This window comes from Salvelinus namaycush, chromosome 5, assembly GCF_016432855.1.
Source record: "Salvelinus namaycush isolate Seneca chromosome 5, SaNama_1.0, whole genome shotgun sequence".
In the NCBI taxonomy this organism is placed as follows: Eukaryota; Metazoa; Chordata; class Actinopteri; order Salmoniformes; family Salmonidae; genus Salvelinus; species Salvelinus namaycush.
In genome coordinates, this window is record NC_052311.1 from 38,743,411 (window position 1) to 38,767,148 (window position 23,738).

The 23,738-nt window shown below is 43.3% G+C and overlaps 1 long non-coding RNA gene and 1 pseudogene across 1 annotated transcript; one reads left to right on the forward strand and one right to left on the reverse strand.

Annotated features, from left to right (window-relative positions):
* Nucleotides 1-6,089: 6,089 nt before the first annotated feature.
* On the reverse strand, nt 6,090-15,192 carry LOC120048254 (annotated as a pseudogene).
* Nucleotides 15,193-15,740: 548 nt separating this feature from the next.
* On the forward strand, nt 15,741-18,672 carry LOC120047525. Its single transcript, XR_005476900.1, has 2 exons — nt 15,741-15,788; nt 18,524-18,672. It is a non-coding gene; the product is annotated as an uncharacterized LOC120047525 (long non-coding RNA).
* The last annotated feature ends 5,066 nt before the right edge of the window (nt 18,673-23,738 follow it).

The window sequence follows — 23,738 nt, forward strand, 5'->3', positions numbered from 1 at the left end:
GTGCCAGCTTCATTCTGTGGTGGTAAATAGACAGCTACGAATAACATAGATGAGAACTGTCTTGGTAGATAGTGTGGTCTACAGCATATCATAAGGTACTCTACCTCAGGCGAGCAATACCTTGAGACTTCTTTAATATTAGACATCACACACCAGCTGTTATTGACAAGTAAACACCTCCCCCACCTCTTGTCTTACCAGACAAAGCTTCTCTGTTCTGCGGTGAATGGAAAATCCCGACAGGTCTATATTATCCGTATCATTGTTCAGCCACGTCTCGGTGAAACATAAGATATGACAGTTTTTAATGTCCCGTTGGTAGGATAATCTTAAATCGTAGGTCATAGATTTTATTTTCCAATGATTGCATGTTAGCAAGAAGAACAGATGGCAGTGGGAGTTTACTCGCTCGCCTACGGATTCTCAGAAGGAAGCGGACCCTCCGCGGACCCTTTTATTCAAGCAAATTACTGGGATCTGGGTCTATTCCAGTGAAAGCAGTATATCCTACTCGTCGGACTCATTAAAGGAAAAAAAGTTTCTTGCAGTCCGCAGTGAGTAATCGCTGTTCTGATGTCCAGAAGTTATTTTCAGTCATCACACTCTCCGCAGCCAATGTGAGTAAGACCTTTCAAATAGGTCAACATTCACAAGGCCGCAGGGCCAGACAGATTACCAGGATGTGTACTCTGTGCATGCGCTGACCAACTGGCGAGTGTCTTCACTGACATTTTTAACCTCTCCCTTTCTGAGCTTGTAATACCTACATGTTTCAAGCAGACCACCATAGTCCCTGTCCCCAAGAACACTAAGGTAACCTGCCTAAATGACTACCGACCCGTAACACTCACATCTGTAGCCATGAAGTGCTTTGAAAGGCTGGTCATGGCTCACACCAACACCATTATCTCAGAAACCCTAGACCCACTCCAATTTGCATACAGATCCACAGATGATGCAATCTCTATTGCACTCCACACTGCCCTTTCCCACCTGGACAAAAGGAACACCTATGTGAGAATGCTATTAATTGACAACAGCTCAGCGTTCAACAACATAGTGCCCTCAAAGTTCATCACCAAGTTAAGGACCCTGGGACTGAACACCTCCCTCTGCAACTGGATCCTGGACTTCCTGATGGGTCGCCCCCAGGTGGTAAGGGTAGGTAACAACACATCCGCCACACTGATCCTCAACATGTGGGCCCCCTCAGGGGTGCGTGCTCAGTCCCCTCCTGTAGTCCCTGTTCACTCATGAGTGCACGGCCAAGCACAACTCCAACATCATCATTAAGTTTGCTGATGACACAACAGTGGTAGGCCTGATCACCGACAACGACGATACAGCCTATAGGGAAGAGGTCAGAAACCTGACCGTGTGGTGCCAGGACAACAACCTCTCCCTCAACGTGATCAAGACAAAGGAGATGATTATGGACTACAGGAAAAGGAACACGCCCCCATTCTCATCGACGGGGCTGTAGTGGAGCAGATTGAGAGCTTCAAGTTCCTTGGTGTCCACATCAACAAACTAACATGGTCCAAGCACACCAAGACATTTACATTACATTTAAGTCATTTAGCAGACGCTCTTATCCAGAGCAGTCATAAAGAGGGCACGACAAAACCTATTCCCCCTCAGGAGACTGAAAAGATTTGTCAAGGGTCCTCAGATCCTCAAAAGGTTCTACAGCTGCACCATTGAGAGCATCCTGACAGGTTGCATCACTGCATGGTATGGCAACTGCTCGGCCTCCGTCCGCAAGGTGTAACAGTTTAACTTTAGTCCGTCCCCTCGCCCCGACCCGGGCGCGAACCAGGGACCCTCTACACACATCAACAAGTCACCCACGAAGCATTGTTACCCATCGCTCCACAAAAGCCGCGGCCCTTGCAGAGCAAGGGAAACCACTACTTTAAGGTCTCAAAGCGTGTGACGTCACCGATTGAAACGCTATTAGCGCGCACCACCGCTAACTAGCTAGCCATTTCACATCGGTTACACTTTCGACCTCCTCCTTTTCCGCAGCAACCAGTGATCCGGGTCACGGCACCAATGAAACAGTTTAACTTTAGTCCGTCCCCTCGCCCCGATCCGGGCGCGAACCAGGGACCCTCTGCACACATCAACAAGTCACCCACGAAGCATCGTTACCCATCGCTCCACAAAAGCCGCGGCCCTTGGAGAGCAAGGGGAACCACTACTTCAAGGTCTCAAAGCGAGGGACGTCACCGATTGAAACGCTATTAGCGCGCACCACCGCTAACTAGCTAGCCATTTCACATCGGTTACAAAGGCACTACAGAGGGTAGTGCGTACGGCCCAGTACATCACTGGGGCCAAGCTTCCTGCCATCCAGGACCTCTATAGCAGGCGGTGTCAGAGGAAGGCCCTAAAAATTGTCAAAGACTCCAGCCACCCTAGTCATAGACTGTTCTCTCTGCTACCGCAAGGCAGGCGGTACCAGAGCGCAAAGTCTAGGTCCAAGAGGCTTCTTAACAGCTTCTACCCCCAAGCCATAAGACTCCTAAACATCTAACCAAATGGCTACACAGCCTATTTGCACTGCCCCCCCCCCCTCCCCCTCCCTTACGCTGCTGCTACTCTCTGTTATTATCTATGCATAGTCACTTTAATAACTCTACCTACATGTACATATTACCTCGACTAACCGGTACCCCCTCTATATAGCCTCGCCATTGTTATTTTACTGCTGCTCTTTAATTATTTGTTACTTTTATTTCTTATATTTTTTGTTATTTTTCTTAAAACTGCATTGTTGGTTAAGGGCTTATAAGTAAGCATTTCACTATTGTATTCGGCGCATGTGACAAATAACATTTGATTTGATTATAACGGCAGTCGGGATATGACCTTTCAAGGTACTACAGTCTGCCATTATTTTTCCAATGTTAGCACCATCTGTGTCTGCGCCTACATCCCCAACTGGTATGAGAAGAGGCATCTATATAGAGGTCCATACTAAATATCAATCTTAAACGGCCATTTTTAATACCAGGGAATAATAGCAGAAAAACCTGGAAGGATTTTGACCTTTCACTAAGGACAAAAGGTCTCAGAGATGGAAAGAATTGTCCCCGTTCTCTCAAAGCCACTATACTGTTAATACATAAGGGAAGAGGCAGGAGTTGTTGTCCCTTTGGAAGACATGCAGGGCCTTCCCATCCCAGAAAACAGACACAGGGCCAGTTGTGCAGAAACACAGATTTACTGTGGCTTCCTCTCCCCTCCTGACTTAGTTTTTTTTTGTTGCTTTGGCCACCTGTAAAAGCTGGAGTATAATTTTTTAAGGGATCTAGGGAAGGGGATTTGGATACACTGGTGCCATCTCCTGGTCAGAAAGAAACTTAAAACAATTACAGTACCCAAGATCTCCTATTTATACTTAACAAAAATATAAAATGCAACATTTAAAGTGTTGGTTTCATGAGCTGAAATAAAAGATCCCAGAATCTTTCCATACGCAGAAAAAAGCTTATTTATCTCAGATGTTGCGCACAAATTTGTTTACATCCCTGTAAAATAATATTTCTCCTTTGCCAAGATAATCCACCACCTCAACAGGTGTGGCCTATCAAGAAGCTGATTAAACAGCATGCTCATTACATGGGTGCACTTTGTGCTGGGGACAATAAATTGTCACTCTAAAATGTGCAGTTGTCACAACACAATGCCACAGATGTCTCAAGTGTTTAAGGAGCGTGCAATTGGCATGCTGACTACAGGAATATCCACCAGAGCGTTTGCCAGAGAATTGAATGTTCAGTTCTCTACCATAAGCCGCCTCCAACGTTGTTTTAGAGAATTTGGCAGTACGTCCAACCGGCCTCACAAGCACAGACCACGTGTAACCACGCCAACCCAGGACCTCCACATCCGGCTTCTTCACCTACAGGGATCGTTTGAGACCAGCCACCCGGACAGCTGATGCAACTGAGGAGTATTTATGTCCATAATAAAAAACGAATTCAGATTGGCTGGGCCTGGCTTCCCAATGGGTGGGCCTGGCTCCCAAGTGTGTGGGCAGGCCCACCCATGGCTGCGGCCCTCCCCAGTCATGTGAAATCCATAGATTAGGGCCTAATTAATTTATTTCAATTGACTGATTTCCTTATATGAACTGTAACTCAGTAATATCTTTGAAATTGTTGCATGCTGCCTTTATATTTTTGTTCAGTACACATAACTGTAAATAAAGGTATATTGTCACATTAGACCAGAGTTATGCTTGGCCCAGTCTCCTTCACCAGCCATGTGTTTTAATCAAATCAAATTTCGGGAAGCCATTTGATTACCTGTTCGGGAGTCTTATGGCTTGGGGGGTAGAAGCCGGTGCCTTTTGGACCTAGACTTGGTGCTCCAGTACCACTTGCCGTGCAGTAGCAGAGAGAAAGTTGCAGAGGGAGGTGTTTAGTCCCAGGGTCCGTCCTTAGTGATGAGCTTTGAGGGCACTATGGTGTTGAACGCTGAACTGTAGTCAATGAATAGCATTCTCACATAGGTGTTCCTTTTGTCCAGGTGGGAAAGGGCAGTGTGGAGTGCAATTGAGATTGGGGTAGTATGCAAATTGGAGTGGGTCTAGGGTTTCTGGGATAATGGTGTTGATGTGAGCCATGGCCAGCCTTTCAAAGCACTTCATTGCTACAGACAGGAGTGCTACGGGTCGGTAATCATTTAGGCAGGTTACCTTAGTGTTCTTGGGCCCAGGGACCATGGTGGTCTGCTTTAAACATGTTGGTATTACAGACTAGGTCAGGGACAAGTTGAAAATGTCAGTTAAGACACTTGCCAGTTGGTCAGCGCATGCTCAGAGTACACGTCCTGGTAATCTATCTGGCCCTGCGAATGTTGACCTGTTGAAAGGTCTTACATCAGCTACGGAGAGTGTGATCATACAGTCGTCCAGAACAGCTGATGCTCTCATACATGCTTCAGTGTTGCTTGCCTCGAAGCACGCATAGAAGTTATTTAGCTCGTCTGGTAGGCTTTTGTCACTGGGAAGCTCACGACTGTGCTTCCCTTTGTAGTCCGTAAAAGTTTGCAAGCCCTGCCACATCCAACAAGCGTCAGAGCCGGTGTTGTACGATTCAATCTTAGTCCTGTATTGATGCTTTGCCTGTATTGATGGTTCGTCGGAGAGCATAGCGGGATTTCTTATAAGCGTCCGGGTTAGAGTCCCACTCCTTGAAAGTGGCAGCTCTACCCTTTAGCTCAGTGCGGATGTTGCCTGTAATCCATGGCTTCTGGTTGGGGTATGTACGTACGGTCACTGTGGTGACAACGTCATCGATGCACTTATTGATGACTCTAAGTAGGGTTAGTTTTGACTGCCAATATCCTGACAGTGTATTGTTTTTACATGGAATAAAGGTTTACAAGAAAGAAATTATCCATGGATAAAACATAAACATTCATCTATTTATTGGTTTGCCAACAAGCCTCTGGACACTGCTGGTATGAACTGTTTTCTGAGCATATGAAAGTCAAGATTACTTCTACCTTTCTAGATGTACAGCAGCATTCATTCCATTTAAGCTACATCTTTGAAAGGTTAGCAGACAACAAATCAGGACAGTGTGACTAATACTTTGGAGATAGAACTCCATTCCATGTTTTGAAAACAGCTCTACTCTATGAGCTAGGTGAATTACCAAGTGTATATTTGAAACCTCTATCATTTTACATCCTTAAAGCGAGCATCCAAATCAGGACTGGTTAAGAATCTTGCCTACTACGTTGCACACGTCTATTGTTTTAATCCGCATGTGAGCTTCTTTCTGTTGGCTATCAGCTGCCACCTTTGGAGAACAAAAGGTTCCTGAATAGATTCTGGAGAGAAATGAAGGGAACAGCTGCATCCAGGGACCAGTACCTATGCTGCTGATCTGACTCAAGCTCCAATCTGAATTCTCCCTCTGCCTCTTCCTTATCTAAATGTGTCACAGGTCTGGGGTAGATAGGGAGATGATGCTCAGTTTGAGATAGTCCACCTCACCCTCTCCTGGTCTGCACCTATTACACAGAGCTATAGGTCCACACAAACACACAAGAGGGCACATCTGTAAATGTCTGTTGTACATGCATGTAAGACCAACTTTATTCATTTAAAAAACACTTATTAACAGTTGATTTTTCTGATCTGCAAAGGGATTCATACCCAATGTACAGACTGAAGGGCTGACCAAACTGCCCTCACACACCAGGGTATTTCTCATTACAAAATGTAAATAATTTTCTGTAGTCCAGAGCTCCTGGATTTGTCCATCTTTTTCGCTGGCAGAATAAGAGATGAGCATTTGCATCCAACTAAAAAACACACTGTAGTCTGTACTAACACTGGAATTATAACCCAGCCAAAAAGCCAAGGATATATCAATTCAAATTCTTAACCCAGATTGATCCAATTCTTGGATTGTGGGGTAAGAAGCAGTTGGCTTGGATTCTCTTTGCAGTCTGATGCTTCTAACCCTTTCTCTCCTCTATATAACCAGAACCAGCCATATCAAGCTAAAAGAGTGAACATTTACGTGTTCAGTAAAAGAGCGAAAGAAGAATAGCATTTGCTGCGTTTGACACACCACTTCCACTGGACAAATGTACTGTCAGTCCTTTGCTGGCACAGAGCAAGCAACATGGAGGTCAGCAGCATCCATTGATTGGTGTCTGGTGATTTACAGATCCATCACCACCTCCTCCACAGTCTTTTCACCATCTCCAACATACCTCTCTTGCACTCCTAGAGATCTAGGGGTAAAATTTAAGAAAATCGAATCAAAATTATATTTGTCACATGCACCGTAAACAACAAGTTTAGACCAACAGTGAAATCCTTAGGCGTGTAGACCAGTCATCTATGGTAAGCAGCACTCTACAGACAGATCTGTTAAGAACAGAACACACTATTCAAACTCAAATAATTGTCATCACTTGCTGAGACTGCTTTAAAAAAAAGGTCCAAATGCAACAGTTAGTATCACAATATCAAATCCTTTCTGGGTAACTATTAAGTACCTTACTGAGATCGTTTCTTTTTACAATTTTTAAATAAAAACAAAAATAGATTCTCAGCAAATTCTCATCAATTTCTCAAGCAAGAATTTTGCGAGGACTGTCTGGGAGTGGTCTAAGTGGGGAGGGGAAAACGGAAAACTAGCTGTTATTGGCAGAGAGGTTTGAAACTCTCTATTGGTCTATTTCAGTGATAATGCCCGAGAAGCCAGTGTTTGGATTAATGATAATGGTGCCGGAGGAGATGGCTACCTTTTTACGGTTCCCTTACCAATTGTGCTATTGTGTGTTTTTTCACGTTATTTGTAACTCATTTTGTACATCATGTTTCTGCCACCATCTCTTATGACCGAAAAGAGCTTCTAGATATCAGGACAGCGATTACCCACCCCGTACTTGAAGATTGTCTATTTAACAAGTCGGACGCAACGGATTTACTCCAGACACCCGACAAGGCCCTTATCCCCGTCATTCGCAGGAGAAAGGGACAGAGATATCAGGGACGTAGGTCTGGGTGCCTTGGAAGGATCAGACGGCAATTGGGTAATCTGCCTCTACCATCGGTCCTATTAGCCAACATACAATAACTGGATAATAAAATAGACGAACTACGAGAACGTATATCCTACCAACGGGACATTAAAAACTCGGTTTGAACGACGATATAAATAACATACAGCTGGCGGACTTTACGCTTTTTCAGCAGGATAGAACAGCCGCCTCTGGTTAGACAAGGGGTGGCGGTCTATGTACATTTGTAAACAACAGCTGGTGCACGGAATTTAAGGAAATCTGGAGGTTTTGCTCACCTGAAGTAGAGTATCACATGATAAGCCGTAGACCACACTATTTACCAAGAGAGTTTACATCTATATTTTTCGTAGCTGTCTATATACCACCACAAACCGATGCTGGCACTAAGACCGCACTCAATGAGCTGTATATGGCCTTCAGCAAACAGGAAAACGCTCATCCAGAGGCGGAGCTCCTACTGGCCTGGGAATTTAATGCAGGGACACTTAAATCCGTTTTACCTAATTTCTACCAGCATGTTAATGTGCAACCAGAGAGGGGGGGGGGGGGGGGGGGGGGGCGCACTAGACAACCTTTACTCCACACAGAGATGCATACAAAGCTCTCACTCGCACGCCATTTGTCAAATCTGACCATAATTCTATCCTCCTGATTCCTGCTTACAAGCAAAAAATAAAGCAGGATGCACCAGTGACTCGGTCAATAAAAAAGTGGTCAGATGAAGCAGATAATTACCTACAGGACTGTTTTGCTAGAAGACTGGAATATGTTCTGGGATTCTTCCGATGGCATTGAGGAGTACACCACATCAGTCACTGGCTTCATCAATAAGTGCATCGATGACATTGTCCCCACAGTGACTGTACGTACATACCCCAACCAGAAGCCATGGATTACAGGCAACATCCACACTGAGCTAATGAGTAGAGCTGCCGCTTTCAAGGAGCGGGAGACTAACCCGGAAGCTTATAAGAAATCCCGCTATGCCCTCCGACGAACCATCAAACAGGCAAAGCATCAATACAGGACTAAGATTGAATCGTACAGGGCTTGCAAACTATTACAGACTACAAAGGGAAGCACAGCCGCGAGCTGCCCAGTGACACGACCATACCAGACGAGCTAAATTACTTCTATGCTCGCTTCGAGGCAAGTAACACTGAAACGTAAGAGAGAATCAACTGTTCCGGACGACTGTGTGACCACGCTCTTCGCAGCCAATGTGAGTAAGACCTTTAAACAGGTCAACATTCACAAGGCCGCTGGGCCAGATGGATTACCAGAACGGTAATCCGTGCATGCGCTGACCAACTGGCAAGTGTCTTCACAAATATTTTCAACCTGTGCCTGATTGAGTCTGTAATACCAACATGTTTCAAGAAGACCACCTTAGTGTTCTTGGGCACAGGGACTAAGGTAACCTGCCTAAATGACTACTGACCCGTAGCACTCACATCTGTAGCCATGAAGTGCTTTGAAAGGCTGGTCATGGCTGACTTCAAAACCATTATCCCAGAAACCCTAGACCCACTCCAATTTGCATACCGCCCCAACAGATCCACAGATGATGCAATCTCTAATGCACTCCACACTGCCCTTTCCCACCTGGACAAAAGGAACACCTATGTGAGAATGCTCTTCATTGACTACAGCTCAGCGTTCAACACCAAAGCTCATCACTAAGCTAAGGACCCTGGGACTAAACACCTCCCTCTGCAATTGAATCCTGGACTTCCCGACGGGCCGCACCAAGATGGTAAGGGTAGGTAACAACACATCCGCCACGCTGATCCTCAACATGTGGGCCCCTCAGTGGTGCGTGCTCAGCCCCCTCCTGTACTCCCTGTTCGCTCATGACTGCATGGCCAGGCATGACTCTAACACCATCATTAAGTTTGCTGATGACACAACAGTGGGAGGCCTGATCAACGACAACGATGAGACTGACCTCTTCCCTATAGGCTGAGACCTGGCCGTGTGGGTGCCAGGACAACAACCTCTCCCTCAATGTGATCAGGACAAAAGGAGATGATTTTGGACTACAGGAAAAGGAGGACCGAGCACGCCCCGATTCTCAGCGACAGGGCTGTAGTGGAGCAGGTTGAGAGCTTCAAGTTCCTTGGTGTCCACATCACCAAAAAACTATCATGGTCCAAACACACCAAGACAGTCATAAAGAGGGCACGACAAAGCCTATTCCCCCTCAGGAGACTGAAAAGACTTGGCATGGGTCCTCAGATCCTCAAAAAGCTATACAACTGCACCAGTGAGAACATCACTGCCTGGTATGGCAACTGCTCGGCCTCTGACCGCAAGGCACTACAGAGGGTAGTGCATACAGCCCAGTACATCACTGGGGCCAAGCATCCTGCCATCCAGGACCTCTATAGCAGGCAGTGTCAGAGGAAGGCCCTAAAAATTGTCAAAGACTCCAGCCACCCTAGTCATAGGCTGTTCTCTCTGCTAACGCACGGCAAGCGGTACCGGAGCACCAAGTCTAGGTCCAAAAGACTTAACAGGTTCTACTCCTAAGCCATAAGACCCTGAACAGCTAATCAAATGGCTACCCAGACTATTTGCATTGCCCCCCACCCCCCTCTTTTACACTGCTCTTACTCTATGTTTATCATCCTTACATCCTCATTTTAACTCCACCTACATGTACATATTACCTCGACTAACCGGTGCCCCCGCACATTGACTCTGTACCGGTACCCCCTGTATATAGCCTTGCTATTGTTATTTTACTGCTGCCCTCTAATTATTTGCTACATTTACTTATCTATTGTTTACTTAACACGTTTCTTTTCTTAAAACTGCATTGTTGGTTAAGGGCTTGTAAGTAAGCATTTCACAACACCTGTTGTATTCGGCGCATGTGACAAATAACATTTGATTTGGAGAGTATAGTGCTCAGCATATGTGGGAACTCCTTCAAAACCATTGGAAAAAAATTCCAGGTGAAGCTGGTTGAGGGAATGCCAAGAGTGTGCAAAGCTGTCATCAAGGCAAAGGGTGGCTACTTTGAAGAATCTCAAATCTAAAATATATTTTGATTTGTTTAACACTTTTTTGGTTACTACATGATTCCATGTGTGTCATTTCATCATTTAAGTCTTCACTAATATTCTACAATGCAGAAAATAGTAAAAATAAAGGAAAACCCTTGAATGAGTAGGTGTCCAAACTTTTGACTGGTACTGTATGTATGTATGTATGTATGTATGTATGTATGTATGTATGTATGTATATATATATATATATATAATATAAATAACACATAGGAACATTTTGTTTTGGACTGAACTGGACCTTTAAAACCTTTTACATTTAAAATTGCTTTGTTTCATAGGTTGAGCATGTGAAATAGACTGGTTAATAACAAATACATAAATCAATATAGCAGCTGTGAGTAAAGGATACAAGGTGAACTGAAAGTCTGACCCCACAGCGGCTGACATCATTGCATGCCAGGTTCCTCTCCTCCAGGTCTCCGAAGCTGTAGCCGTTGGCTTTGTCCACTGTCCGCAGGACCTGCGTCATACTCTCCCTGTCCTGGAGATAGAGCAAAGTGCAGGATGTCAGTGGTTAAGTGGCAAAAAATGTAAACGCAAGCTTCATCCTCCAGGTTGAGACTACAATGTTTTACCCTTACCTCACCTTCTAAAATGGACCAGTATTTATTGAGTTTAGACAAAGTGTTATCAAGGTTGTGTTCACTAGTAGGCAAGAAGTGGAATAAAAATATCTGAAACAGAGAGGTACTGAACTTTATGTCCCATAATAAATATGACCCAGAACCAGCAGATGCCCAAGAACCAGTGAACTTCTAAAAGGTAGCAGCAAAGTCTCACCTGCACATTGAGAGGCACAAAAGAGACAAGGCCGTAGTCTTGTATGACCCCTGCAAGTTTCTCATTTAGTTTGAGGAACTTCTTAAAGGGTCAGCAGCCAAGTGATCCAGCAGTTATGTCAGGTCCATAACATCTGTGTAGAAGTTCAGGTTGAAGGCTATCCCAGAGACAAAGTGCAAAAATGAAACAAATCCCCCAGCTAAAGACAAACTGTCAAATCAAACACTTCTGAGGGAAACTGAGGGAATATAGCCATACAAAGCCCATATTCATCATCACTCAGGACGTCTTATCAAATCAAATGTTATTGGTCACATACACATGGTTAGCATCTCACCCAGTTTGCCGTACTGCTCGATGAGGTCCATCTTGGAGAGGATGTTGACGTGGGGTAGCTCCACGTGCAGCATGGTGGACAGGGAGGTGCACAACACCGAGATGAACTTAGCTGGGTCAGCGAGAGTCCACAAGGTGCACTGCAGTCAGCTGAGAGTGTTTAAAGAGGGAGTGTTAGTGAGACAGTGCAGGGATTCAATTATCTGGCCCAGGTTATCCCGGTGGGGCGAGTTTGCACCGGGTGAAATATGATGACATTTGTTTTTGAAACGGGTTGCCCCCTTGGAGGTGAGCCGGGTTGGCTTCTACTTTTATTAAAAGCAAAAGTGATTGCTTTTAATAAAAACGCTTTATCTGCCTTCCCAATGAAAACTAGTTTGAAAATTAAAACATATATTTTATGGAAAGAGATGCATTTCTGAACAATGAACCATGCTGTTCGATTTGAGAAGGGCGCTCCTCCCTCACCGATTTTGCCCGTTAACGTCACAGGCCATTGACTGGTGCACCGCTGCTCAGGTTATTAAAACTAACTCAGTGATATGAGCACAACCTATAGGCCCTATGACTCAACACTAATAAAGCACAAGCCCATAAAACATCAATACAAATAGCTAGGCCTACTTGTCAAAGCCCCAAATTCACCATCAATACAGCAAACAATACATTTCTTAAATTAGGCTAAATTATACTGAATGTGTCTTGCGTGGATTGACATACTACACAGTGTTTATTTTGGGGAATCATTCATACTAGGAATCACAACATTCCAGCACCAAAGGGCACAAACATCTTAGAATTCTGAAGCATCTCACCCTGAAGTTCCACTTGGCTAGCTGAGAAAATATGTTTTTCACTGAGTTCTGGTGGGTGTACAGCTCCACCTGACCAGGACAGTCAAACATGAAGTAACAGTCACTATGTTCCTCTAACTTGGATTCCAGACAGTCCAGATTGGCCTCCAGGTACTCCATGCAGTACAGGAGTCCACCATTGGGCCCCAGCTTCAAACCCTCCATCTAGGGTGACCAGCTCTGAAATATCCATGGCACAGGGGTATGGGAGCCCTTCATTTGCAGGGTCCATGTTCACCACAACTACCTTCCGTCCCAAGTGACTCAAGAACTCCTGCATCCCCCAGCAGTATGTGGTTTTACCTGAGCCAGGAGGTCCAATGACCACCTGGCCAAAGCGTAAGGATGGAGGCTGCGGGGGCTTAGTGGCCATGATTACTTCTCCAAAGCTCTGACTTGTTAGGTTCCCATCTGAGGAGAAAACAAATGGTACATGCCCATCACTGACCCCTGTCCTGAGCCACTAACCACCACATATGGTCCTTGCCTCAGGTTAGCCCATTCATAGAAGCTAACTACATTTAGCACCTATTAATGATAGTATCTTCTGCCCGGGGAAGTTTTGTTAGGTGCCCCGACACTCGTTCTGAACGTTAACATGCATCATTTACAGAACGGTTTTGGAAACATAAAAAGGTATTCATCTTTCATATCAGCAAGAAATTATTTAAAAAAAAATGTAAGGTTAAATTACTACGCACCTTTATAGGGTGGGTATAATTTGTGAAACGTTCCAACAGGAATCTGTTCCAAAAACTTCATAACAAGGTTGCCAACAAACAAAGCATACAAAGTTGTAGGGAGTGGGCTATTTAATTACGTTTTTCGGCAGCTAATTAGCTAGGTGAACTGATCATGCTACTTTGTATGCGTTGCTTGTTGGCAAACCATGTACTTTCCAAAGTTTTTGGAACAGATTCCTGTAGAAACGTTCCACAAATTACACCCACCCCCTTTATAGGGTTACGCTGCGAAAACACCGACAACGCCATTGCATTTTGGTACACCAGACTTACATTCATTCCCAATTAAACACTGCGTTTGCCTTGGAGCATTGCGTTGCAGAGGCAGTCGCAGTGCGTTCGGTGTAAATTGGATTTATCGAATGTATGCGTCAAACTGTATGCGTAGACGGCTTGACAAATGGTAGCAGAAGCTGAATGTTGAACTTTTGTTGCATACATATCCAGATGATCCTGCATACTATTTTGCGCAATGACGCTGTCGGTGCGTTAAATAGTCTATTATTGGGCTAGCTGAGGAACGCTGCTCAATTTCGTTCTCTTATATTGAGGCGGAGTTGAGTTTTGATAACTTTTGCTAGCAACAACAACATCCGCCTCGATTAAAGAGAACGGAGTTGAGCGTTCATCAGCCATTATGGGCCTAGCGCAGGGTTTCCCAAACTCGGTCCTCGGGACCCCAAGGAGTGCACGTTTTGGTTTTTGCCATAACACTACACAACTGATTCTAATAATCATCAGGCGTTGAAAAAAATATCAACCAATCATCAGGATTTGTATCGGCTGTGTAGCGTTAAGGCAAAAACCAAAACCTGCACTCCTTGGGACCCCGACCGAGTGGATATAATATGTGGAATGTTCCAACAACTTCGTAAATAACAAGGTTGCCAACAAACAACACAAAGTTGTATAGCGGCAGCATGAAATACCAGGTAGGGAGCTGGCAATTTCGTTGTTTTTCACACACCACGTTTATTCCGAAAAATGTTGGTCCTCACACTGGTAGCCTATGGACAAACAATAAGAATAAGCTACGTGGTGAGTTGATGCCTATTCGGCAGCTAGGTAAATTGATCATGCTACTTTGTATGCGTTTGTTGGCATCCTTAAAGTTTTTGAACAGATTCCTGATGGAACGTTCCACAAATTATACCTACCATGGGAAACTAGCCAGGTTAGCGCAGATACGTGTAAACATATTTTACGGACTAACATCTTTAAAATTAATGAACATTTTATAATTTTGCTAGTTAGCACCAGTGGTAGAAGTACACAATTGCCATACTTCAATAAAAGTAAAGCTACCTTAATAGAAAATTACTAAAGTAACAAGACTTACTCAAGTAGTAACGTTAAAGTATTTGATTTAAATGTACTTTTCAAAAGTAAATAATTGCTAAAATACTTAAGTATCAAAAGTAATTTGAAGTTCCTTTTAGTAAACAACCAGGTAGCACATTGTTTTTCATGTTTTTTTTTCTTTAGGAATGTAGAAGTAAAATGTGTCAAATCTAAAAAGTACCGATATCAGCCAAAACTAAGTAGTACTTTAAAGTTATGTTACTAAAGTACTTTACAACACTGGTTAGAATAGCATTCAATGCACAATGTCATGCGAAGTGATGATGCGCTAGCTAGCTATTCATATTGCAGCTAGCTTGCTAATTAGCAGCGTAGTAAAAGTATCACGACAATAAGCTAAAATAGCTAGCAAAATGCTACTCAAAAGACATAAGAACAAATAAGTGTTGTAAATGTACTAACCACCACCAACTTCGCCACCTGCCGCCGTTAAATTTGGTTATTGGAAAACCTAGACAACACTGCTGTGAAACAGGTAAGAATAAGTAACTACTTCCGTGTCACGGTTTCCGGAATCGTTCAGAACAATAGTCCCACCCTGTATACTAAGTAAAGGAATAGTTAGGGCCAAAATAAGCACAATTATCGATATCTTTGACTTATCATACAAAGAACTACGTATTTCTATAAGATACTATGTAAGAAAAAAATGTTCAAGCCTAAATGGTCAACGTTTTTTGTGTGTGTACATGTATCATTAATTGCAACTTAAAAAAGTGTATTGTGACCTGACTAGATCATAAAGGAACAATTGTCCAGACAGAGGTTTGAGTTTACGAATTGACGGTTTCTTAACCCAACTTTACACAGGCTACTGTTTGGCCGTAGCCCACGCCAAATAAATGAAAGATACCCCACAAACCAACCGTGACCTTCTCTTGTGAAGCCAAGACGTAAGAGAGAACAATGGCTAAACCTGGTCTTAACTTCCAATGCTTCATCCCCCTGTCCAACCCCCCCCTCCACGCCACTCCGCCAACCACCAGGATGCCCAGCATCAGAACATTCCAGGCATTTCCTTGATTGGCAGATAGCAGGTTGATTGGCATGTTGGACCCTGTGAACACTGGGTACTGGTAAGTACAATAAAACCAACTAATAGCCTAACACATAACACACAGCTGTCTGTACGGGTCGCTACAATATGTATGTTGTGTCGCATTAACTCTGAACTTACAATGGCTAGTCTGAAATCATAATATTTTTTTCTTGTGCTTTATGCTATTTGCCTCATGACTCCTGCGTGCTTTGTTAACTATGAACTTGCTTATTTAGCATCACTACTCTGGACGGTTCTGACCTAGAATATGTGGACAACTACAAATACCTAGGTGTCTGGCTAGACTGTAAACTCTCCTTCCAGACTCATATTAAACCTCTCCAATCCAAAATCAAATCTAGAATCGGCTTTCTATTTTGCAACAACGCCTCGTTCACTCACGCCGCAAAACTTACCCTAGTAAAACTGACTATCCTACTGATCCTTGACTTTGGCGATGTCATCTACAAAATAGCTTCCAATACTCTACTAAGCAAACTGGATGCAGTCTATCACAGTGCCATCCGTTTTGTTACCAAAGCCCCTTATACCACCCACCACTGCGACCTGTATGCTCTAGTCGGCTGGCCCTCGCTACATATTCATCGCCAGACCCACTGGCTCCAGGTCATCTATAAGTCTATGCTAGGTAAAGCTCCACCTTATCTCAGCTCACTGGTCACGATAACAACACCCATGCGCTCCAGCAGGTATATCTCACTGGTCATGCCCAAAGCCAACACCTGCTTTGGCCGCCTTTCCTTTCAGTTCTCCGCTGCCAGTGACTGGAACGAATTGCATAAGTTTATATTGTGTTATTGGGGCGGCAGCGTGGCCTAGTGTTTAGAGCGTTGGACTAGTAACTGAAAGGTTGCAAGATCAAATCCCCGAGCTGACAAGGTACAAATCTGTTCTCAACTAGCTTACCTGGTTAAATAAAGGTAAAATAAAAATAAATGCATTTACCCAGACTGTTTGTTCCTGACTCTATTCTAACCACCTCTCGCTGGCTTTGTCTTCATGTTACCTGATGAAATTGCTGTACAATATGATGTTGTTGCCATCTAATACACATTCAAATGTCATAAATCAACACTGCAGAGCTCCCTGTCCTCTGCAGTGCCCTGATTTGTATTACTGCTGATGATATCTGGAAATGTGCATCTACACCCTGGCCCATCTACTGTTGCTAGCCCCAATTATAACCTGTGCTCTGATATCTGCTTCACTGATTTCTGCTCTTGTAAAAGCCTGGGTTTTCTGCACGTTAACACTAGAAGCTTAAAATGTATCAATTGAAAGTGTGTGTTCACAGCTCCAGTCCAGATGTGTTGGTCATTACTGAGACGTGTTTTGAACACTGATGTTAACCTAACCTATAAACCTTTTCGGCAAGACAGAGTGGCAATCTTTACCAAGGAACACCTTCAGTGCTCGTTTGTCTCAACCAAGTCTGTCCCCAAACAGTTTGATTTGCTGGTTTTAAGTATAAACTTTCAAATAGCTCTTTGTTGACTTACGAACATAGTCAACCGAAAGCAATTTACCTACACATTATACTCTGTCCAGCATACATAGCAAGCACACATATGAATTGCCTGGTGTAATCACATTTTCAGATAAATATACATATACAAGATTTACACAATGATCCAAATCTACAGTAGCTTATACCTTTTGAATTAGTCAAACATGTATTTTCTGACGCTTCATTTGTTGTGGTAGCATATAGAAGAGCACAAACATACAGCATTTCCATCGATGCAATGACAAACATTCATCTGGTGAAATTCCCAGTCCACCTAAGTGCCTACCATCGCCACTAACTAGAAAGGATTAGGATACAATAAGAAATGGAAAGTGGTTTTAGTGGTGGGATTAAAGATGTTTACAACAATCAGGTGACATCTCACAATAATTAAAATAATGTATTAATGGCTACTGTTTCTTTTGTTAGCCAAGAATTGCGTAACCTCTATTAGCAAACAGATGTTCTGACAAAGGTCTCAGGAGCAGTGTTCAATTGGTGGTGTTTTGAGGTAGTGCTAATACCTGTGAATGTGAAATCATCATATTGGGTAGCCATAGCAATTGACATATAAAATGGTACAACCATAACATTAAGTTGTAGAATAATGGACTCCTTACAGCTATATGAAATGGAGATTGAAGACATTATGCACTGACTGCAAAAATACCTGACATGTCATGGAGTTGTGGTGGCTATTAGCCTGAACTATGAATTCTGTCATCGATGCCCTACATTTATAAAACAGACCGATGGCAGCATTTTTGATATCTATGAATGTTTGTTTTCCAGAGCATTCCTTTTGGAGGAAGTATTAATCGATTTTGTCTCAAGGGTATGAGAGGGTGAATGTTGTATGAGTTGACGTAAAACAAAGTACTTAGAAAGTTGGAGCTGAATAATGAATGAAAGCTCTATACTTTCATATGAATTTAAGATAACTTATTCATTTTGAATGACTTGAATGAAATAAGTCACCTTATGAATTATTGTTTTTACCTAAGTTATTAAAAGTATTTATTACTAATGAGTTCAAGGAAGTCATGAGTTTGAGGACAATCAAATTTTATGGAATGCGTTTTGTGTATTGAATGATGACTTAATTCATTTTATGCATCTTATCAATTGTATTGGAAGGTTTATTGAAAGACAATCTTTATGGACATATTCTGGATTTGAAATGATAATAATCTGTTAAATGTTATATGGTGCATGATTCTCTAAAATTCCATTTTGTCTTTCAGGAACTGAAAGCCTGGGACATTTGAGACGTGATGTGACTCGCCAAGGGCATTTGCTGAAATCAGAAAGAGAACCAAGTGGAAGTTGTTGATCTTTTTGTAAATATATTGTTTAAATTCATGAGTATTATTTTTAATAAATTAGCAAAAAATTCTAAACCTGTTTTTCAATTTGTCATTCTGGGTATTGTGTTTTAGATTGAAAAAGGAATTGAATCCATTTTAGAATAAAGTGGAAAAGTCAAAGGGTCTGAATACTTTCCAAATGCACTGTAATTTGTAATTGATGAAATGTCAGTACTTAAGTGTTTTGGAATTAGTTGTTTATTAGGCTATACACTGCTCAAAAAAATAAAGGGAACACTTAAACAACACAATGTAACTCCAAGTCAATCACACTTCTGTGAAATCAAACTGTCCACTTAGGAAGCAACACTGATTGACAATAAATTTCACATGCTGTTGTGCAAATGGAATAGACAAAAGGTGGAAATTATAGGCAATTAGCAAGACACCCCCAAAAAAGGAGTGATTCTGCAGGTGGTGACCACAGACCACTTCTCAGTTCCTTTGCTTCCTGGCTGATGTTTTGGTCACTTTTGAATGCTGGCGGTGCTTTCACTCTAGTGGTAGCATGAGACGGAGTCTACAACCCACACAAGTGGCTCAGGTAGTGCAGTTCATCCAGGATGGCACATCAATGCGAGCTGTGGCAAAAAGGTTTGCTGTGTCTGTCAGCGTAGTGTCCAGAGCATGGAGGCGCTACCAGGAGACAGGCCAGTACATCAGGAGACGTGGAGGAGGCCGTAGGAGGGCAACAACCCAGCAGCAGGACCGCTACCTCCGCCTTTGTGCAAGGAGGTGCACTGCCAGAGCCCTGCAAAATGACCTCCAGCAGGCCACAAATGTGCATGTGTCAGCATATGGTCTCACAAGGGGTCTGAGGATCTCATCTCGGTACCTAATGGCAGTCAGGCTACCTCTGGCGAGCACATGGAGGGCTGTGCGGCCCCACAAAGAAATGCCACCCCACACCATGACTGACCCATCGCCAAACCGGTCATGCTGGAGGATGTTGCAGGCAGCAGAACGTTCTCCACGGCGTCTCCAGACTCTGTCACATGTGCTCATGTGCTCAGTGTGAACCTGCTTTCATCTGTGAAGAGCACAGGGCGCCAGTGGCGAATTTGCCAATCTTGGTGTTCTCTGGCAAATGCCAAACGTCCTGCACGGTGTTGGGCTGTAAGCACAACCCCCACCTGTGGACGTCGGGCCCTCATACCACCCTCATGGAGTCTGTTTCTGACCGTTTGAGCAGACACATGCACATTTGTGGCCTGCTGGAGGTCATTTTGCAGGGCGCTGGCAGTGCACCTCCTTGCACAAAGGCGGAGGTAGCGGTCCTGCTGCTGGGTTGTTGCCCTCCTACGGCCTCCTCCACGTCTCCTGATGTACTGGCCTGTCTCCTGGTAGCGCCTCCATGCTCTGGACACTACGCTGACAGACACAGCAAACCTTTTTGCCACAGCTCGCATTGATGTGCCATCCTGGATGAACTGCACTACCTGAGCCACTTGTGTGGGTTGTAGACTCCGTCTCATGCTACCACTAGAGTGAGATCCCCGCCAGCATTCAAAAGTGACCAAAACATCAGCCAGGAAGCATAGGAACTGAGAAGTGGTCTGTGGTCACCACCTGCAGAATCACTCCTTTTTTGGGGGTGTCTTGCTAATTGCCTATAATTTCCACCTTTTGTCTATTCCATTTGCACAACAGCATGTGAAATTTATTGTCAATCAGTGTTGCTTCCTAAGTGGACAGTTTGATTTCACAGAAGTGTGATTGACTTGGAGTTACATTGTGTTGTTTAAGTGTTCCCTTTATTTTTTTGAGCAGTGTATATCGATGTGTGCCCGATACCACCCTTCATCTCTGATTCTCTGCTGGGCACACAAGATCAAGTGCGTCCATAGCCGTGGGAAGATGTTTGGGGATAGGGGTGCTGAACAATTTTTGACCCGTGCTATAGACGGCTATATCGGTCCGCTAATACAGGACTAGTAAAGGCCCAGTGCACTACTTTTGTGAGGAAAAAAAAGCATATATATAGTACCAGTCCATAGTTTGGACACACCTACTCTTTCAAGGGTTTTTCTTTATTTTTACTATTTTCTACATTGTAGAATAATAGTGAAGACATCAACTCTATGAAATAACACATATGGATTCATGTAGTAACCAAAAAAGTGTTAAGCAAAGCAAAATATATTTTATATTTCAGATTCTTCAAAGTAGCCACCCTTTGCCTTGACAGGTTTGCACACTTGACATTCTCTCAACCAGCTTCATGAGGAATGCTTTTCCAACAGTCTTGATGGAGTTCCCACATATGAGCACTTGTTGGGTGCTTTTCCTTCACTCTGCGGTCCAACTCATCCCAAACCATCTCAATTGGGTTGAGGTTGGGTGATTGTGGAGGCCAGGTCATCTGATGCAGCACTCCATCACTCTCCTTGGTCAAATAGTCCTTACACAGCCTGGAGGTGTGTTTTGGGTCATTGTCCTGTTGAAAAACAAATGATAGTCCCACTAAGCGCAAAGCAGATGGGATGGCGTATCGCTGCAGAATGCTGTGGTTGCCACAATGGTTAACTGTGCCTTGAATTCTATATTAATCACTGACAGTGTCATCAGCAAAGCACTACCACCTCATCCTCCATGCTTCACGGTGGGAACCACACATGCAGAGATCATCGATACACCCACTCTGCATCTCACAAAGACACGGCGGTTGGAACCAAAAATCTCAAATTTGGACTCATCAGACCAAAGGACAGATTTCCACCGGTCTGCGCAAGTTCTTTAAATTTTCTGTATTGACTGACCATGTCTGAAAGTAATGATGGACTGTCATTTATCTTTGCTTATTTGAGCTGTTCTTGCCATAATATGGACTTGGTCTTTTACCAAATAGGGCTTTCTGTATACCTTCTCACAACAAATGATTGGCTCAAACGCATTAAGGAAAGAAACACACCTGTTAATTTAAATGCATTCCAGGTGACTACCTCATGAAGCTGGTTGAGAGAATGCCAAGAGTGTGCAAAGCTGTCAAATCTAAAACATGTTGATTTTTTAAAAACACTTTTGGTTACTACATGATTCCATATGTGTTATTTCGTAGATTTGATGTCTTCACAATTATTCTACAATGTAGAAAATAGTACAAAAAGAAAAACCCTGGAATGCTACCCTTATTACGTCTTTCATATTGTTAAACAAAATTCTAAGTCTGCCAACATTTCCTCATAAAATGTTACAAATTTTGACCATTGGTATAAAACATTTTACCATCATTGCGGGACTTTATTTTGAAGGAAAATCGCTGAGGTCACGGCCTTATTCTTGCAGGCGGAAGGCAGGTCTAGCCAACTACTACTGGCTAAAATAATTACTTTTGGTTCAATCATACACATTTGTAAATTTGACCATAGTATTTCATTTAGGAGACAAGAAAATAATTTAAACAAATTCCATGTATGATAAATGCTTTAATATAAACAAAGCATGAATTCTAATGGGGAAAAAAGGTAATAATAGCAATAAGAAAAATTGTATCAACATGTAAATACAGTGTTGTCATCTTTTTGGCCCAATGCTGCTACCTGGCTGCCAGCCTCTGTACTTCATGCTCGTTTTGTGATGGCGTCTCAATAAGGGATCTCCTTGGTCAATGTCTTTGGGTTTATCATACACCGTGGATATGCACAAGTCTGGTTTGGCCTTTTCACAAGTAGGAGCTAAGCTTCTCTCCATGGTACCTGCACAAAACAGCATATTGTAATCAGGGTTTTTATTTGCCTGGATGTCAACAAGAATAACTTGTAATATCCCTTAACTGTTCGTTACTCCCCTACATATCCAAGTTACAAAGGCTATAGATTTAAATATTATTGTAATAGTAAATGTTGCACTCACCCAAAGCCCCTCTTGCATTTGGGATGCTGTCCTTCATTCTCCAGGGCTTCTGGAATCCTGACCCAGGCCCTTTCCCTCCTTCCAGCCCTGCTTCTCCATCACCCGGCGACCAACGCCCTAGACAACGACAACAACATACAAAGATCAGTACTAGTCCTAGTACCAGACTGTGGAAAAAGTCATTCCTGCTTTTATGAGGAATTCAGACCACGCCAGTTACATTCTGCACACTAAATGAGAACAGAGCAATAGGTAAATGGGTAGACATTCCAGCAAATGCCATTGGTAGACATTCCAGCAGTACCTGATGCGCCTTAAGGTCTCAAAATGGCCCCTGGAACATAATGGTTAAACAATGAGCAGATTTTTTTTTTTACATTTAAAACTCATCTCCTGCAATTCTACACAGTTTGACATGATTTATGTCTCAATGAGTATATGGAGGGGTATTTTCAAAACACAGTATAAGTGGAAAGCCCCCTCCCCCCTGAATATTGGACATATTCCCCTCAATCCCCCTTGGCAATTTCGCGTATGCTTCAGACACACTATGTGCTGAGTAAAAATGTTTTCAGGCCGAAAATGCAAACATAAGCTTTTCTCGGCATTGACTTTTCTACCAAAACCAAAGTATGGATTTCAGTCACTCCTTAGAGCAGTCTAATCTTGGTTTGCCGAGAAAGTTAGTTTGTCAATTTTCTGCTCTGCTAGAGCTGCCCTTTTAACTGTAAGTGCTGTTATTTAGAAGTCAAAACATCTAGGAGCAACAACGTCTCAGTCGCGAAGTGGTAGGCCACACAACCTCACAGAACGGGACCGCCGAGTGCTGAAGCACGTACAAATCATCTGTCAGTTGCAACACTCACTACTGAGATCCAAACTGCCTCTGGAAGCAACGTCAGCACAATAACTGTTCGTCGGAAGCTTCATGAAATGGGTTTCCATGGCAGAGCAGCCGCACACAAGACTAAGATCACCATGCGCAATGACAAGCGTCGGCTGGAGTGGTGTAAAGCTCGCCGACATTGGACTCTGGAGCAGTGGAAACTCGTTCTCTGGAGTGATGAATCACACTTCACCATCTGCCCCAATGCATAGTGCCAACTGTAAAGTTTGGTGGAAGAGGAATAATAGTCTGGGGCTGTTTTTTATGGTTCAGGCCACTTACTTCCAGTGAAAGGAAATATTAACGCTACAGCATACTATGACATTCTAGACAATTTTGTGCTTCCAACTTTGT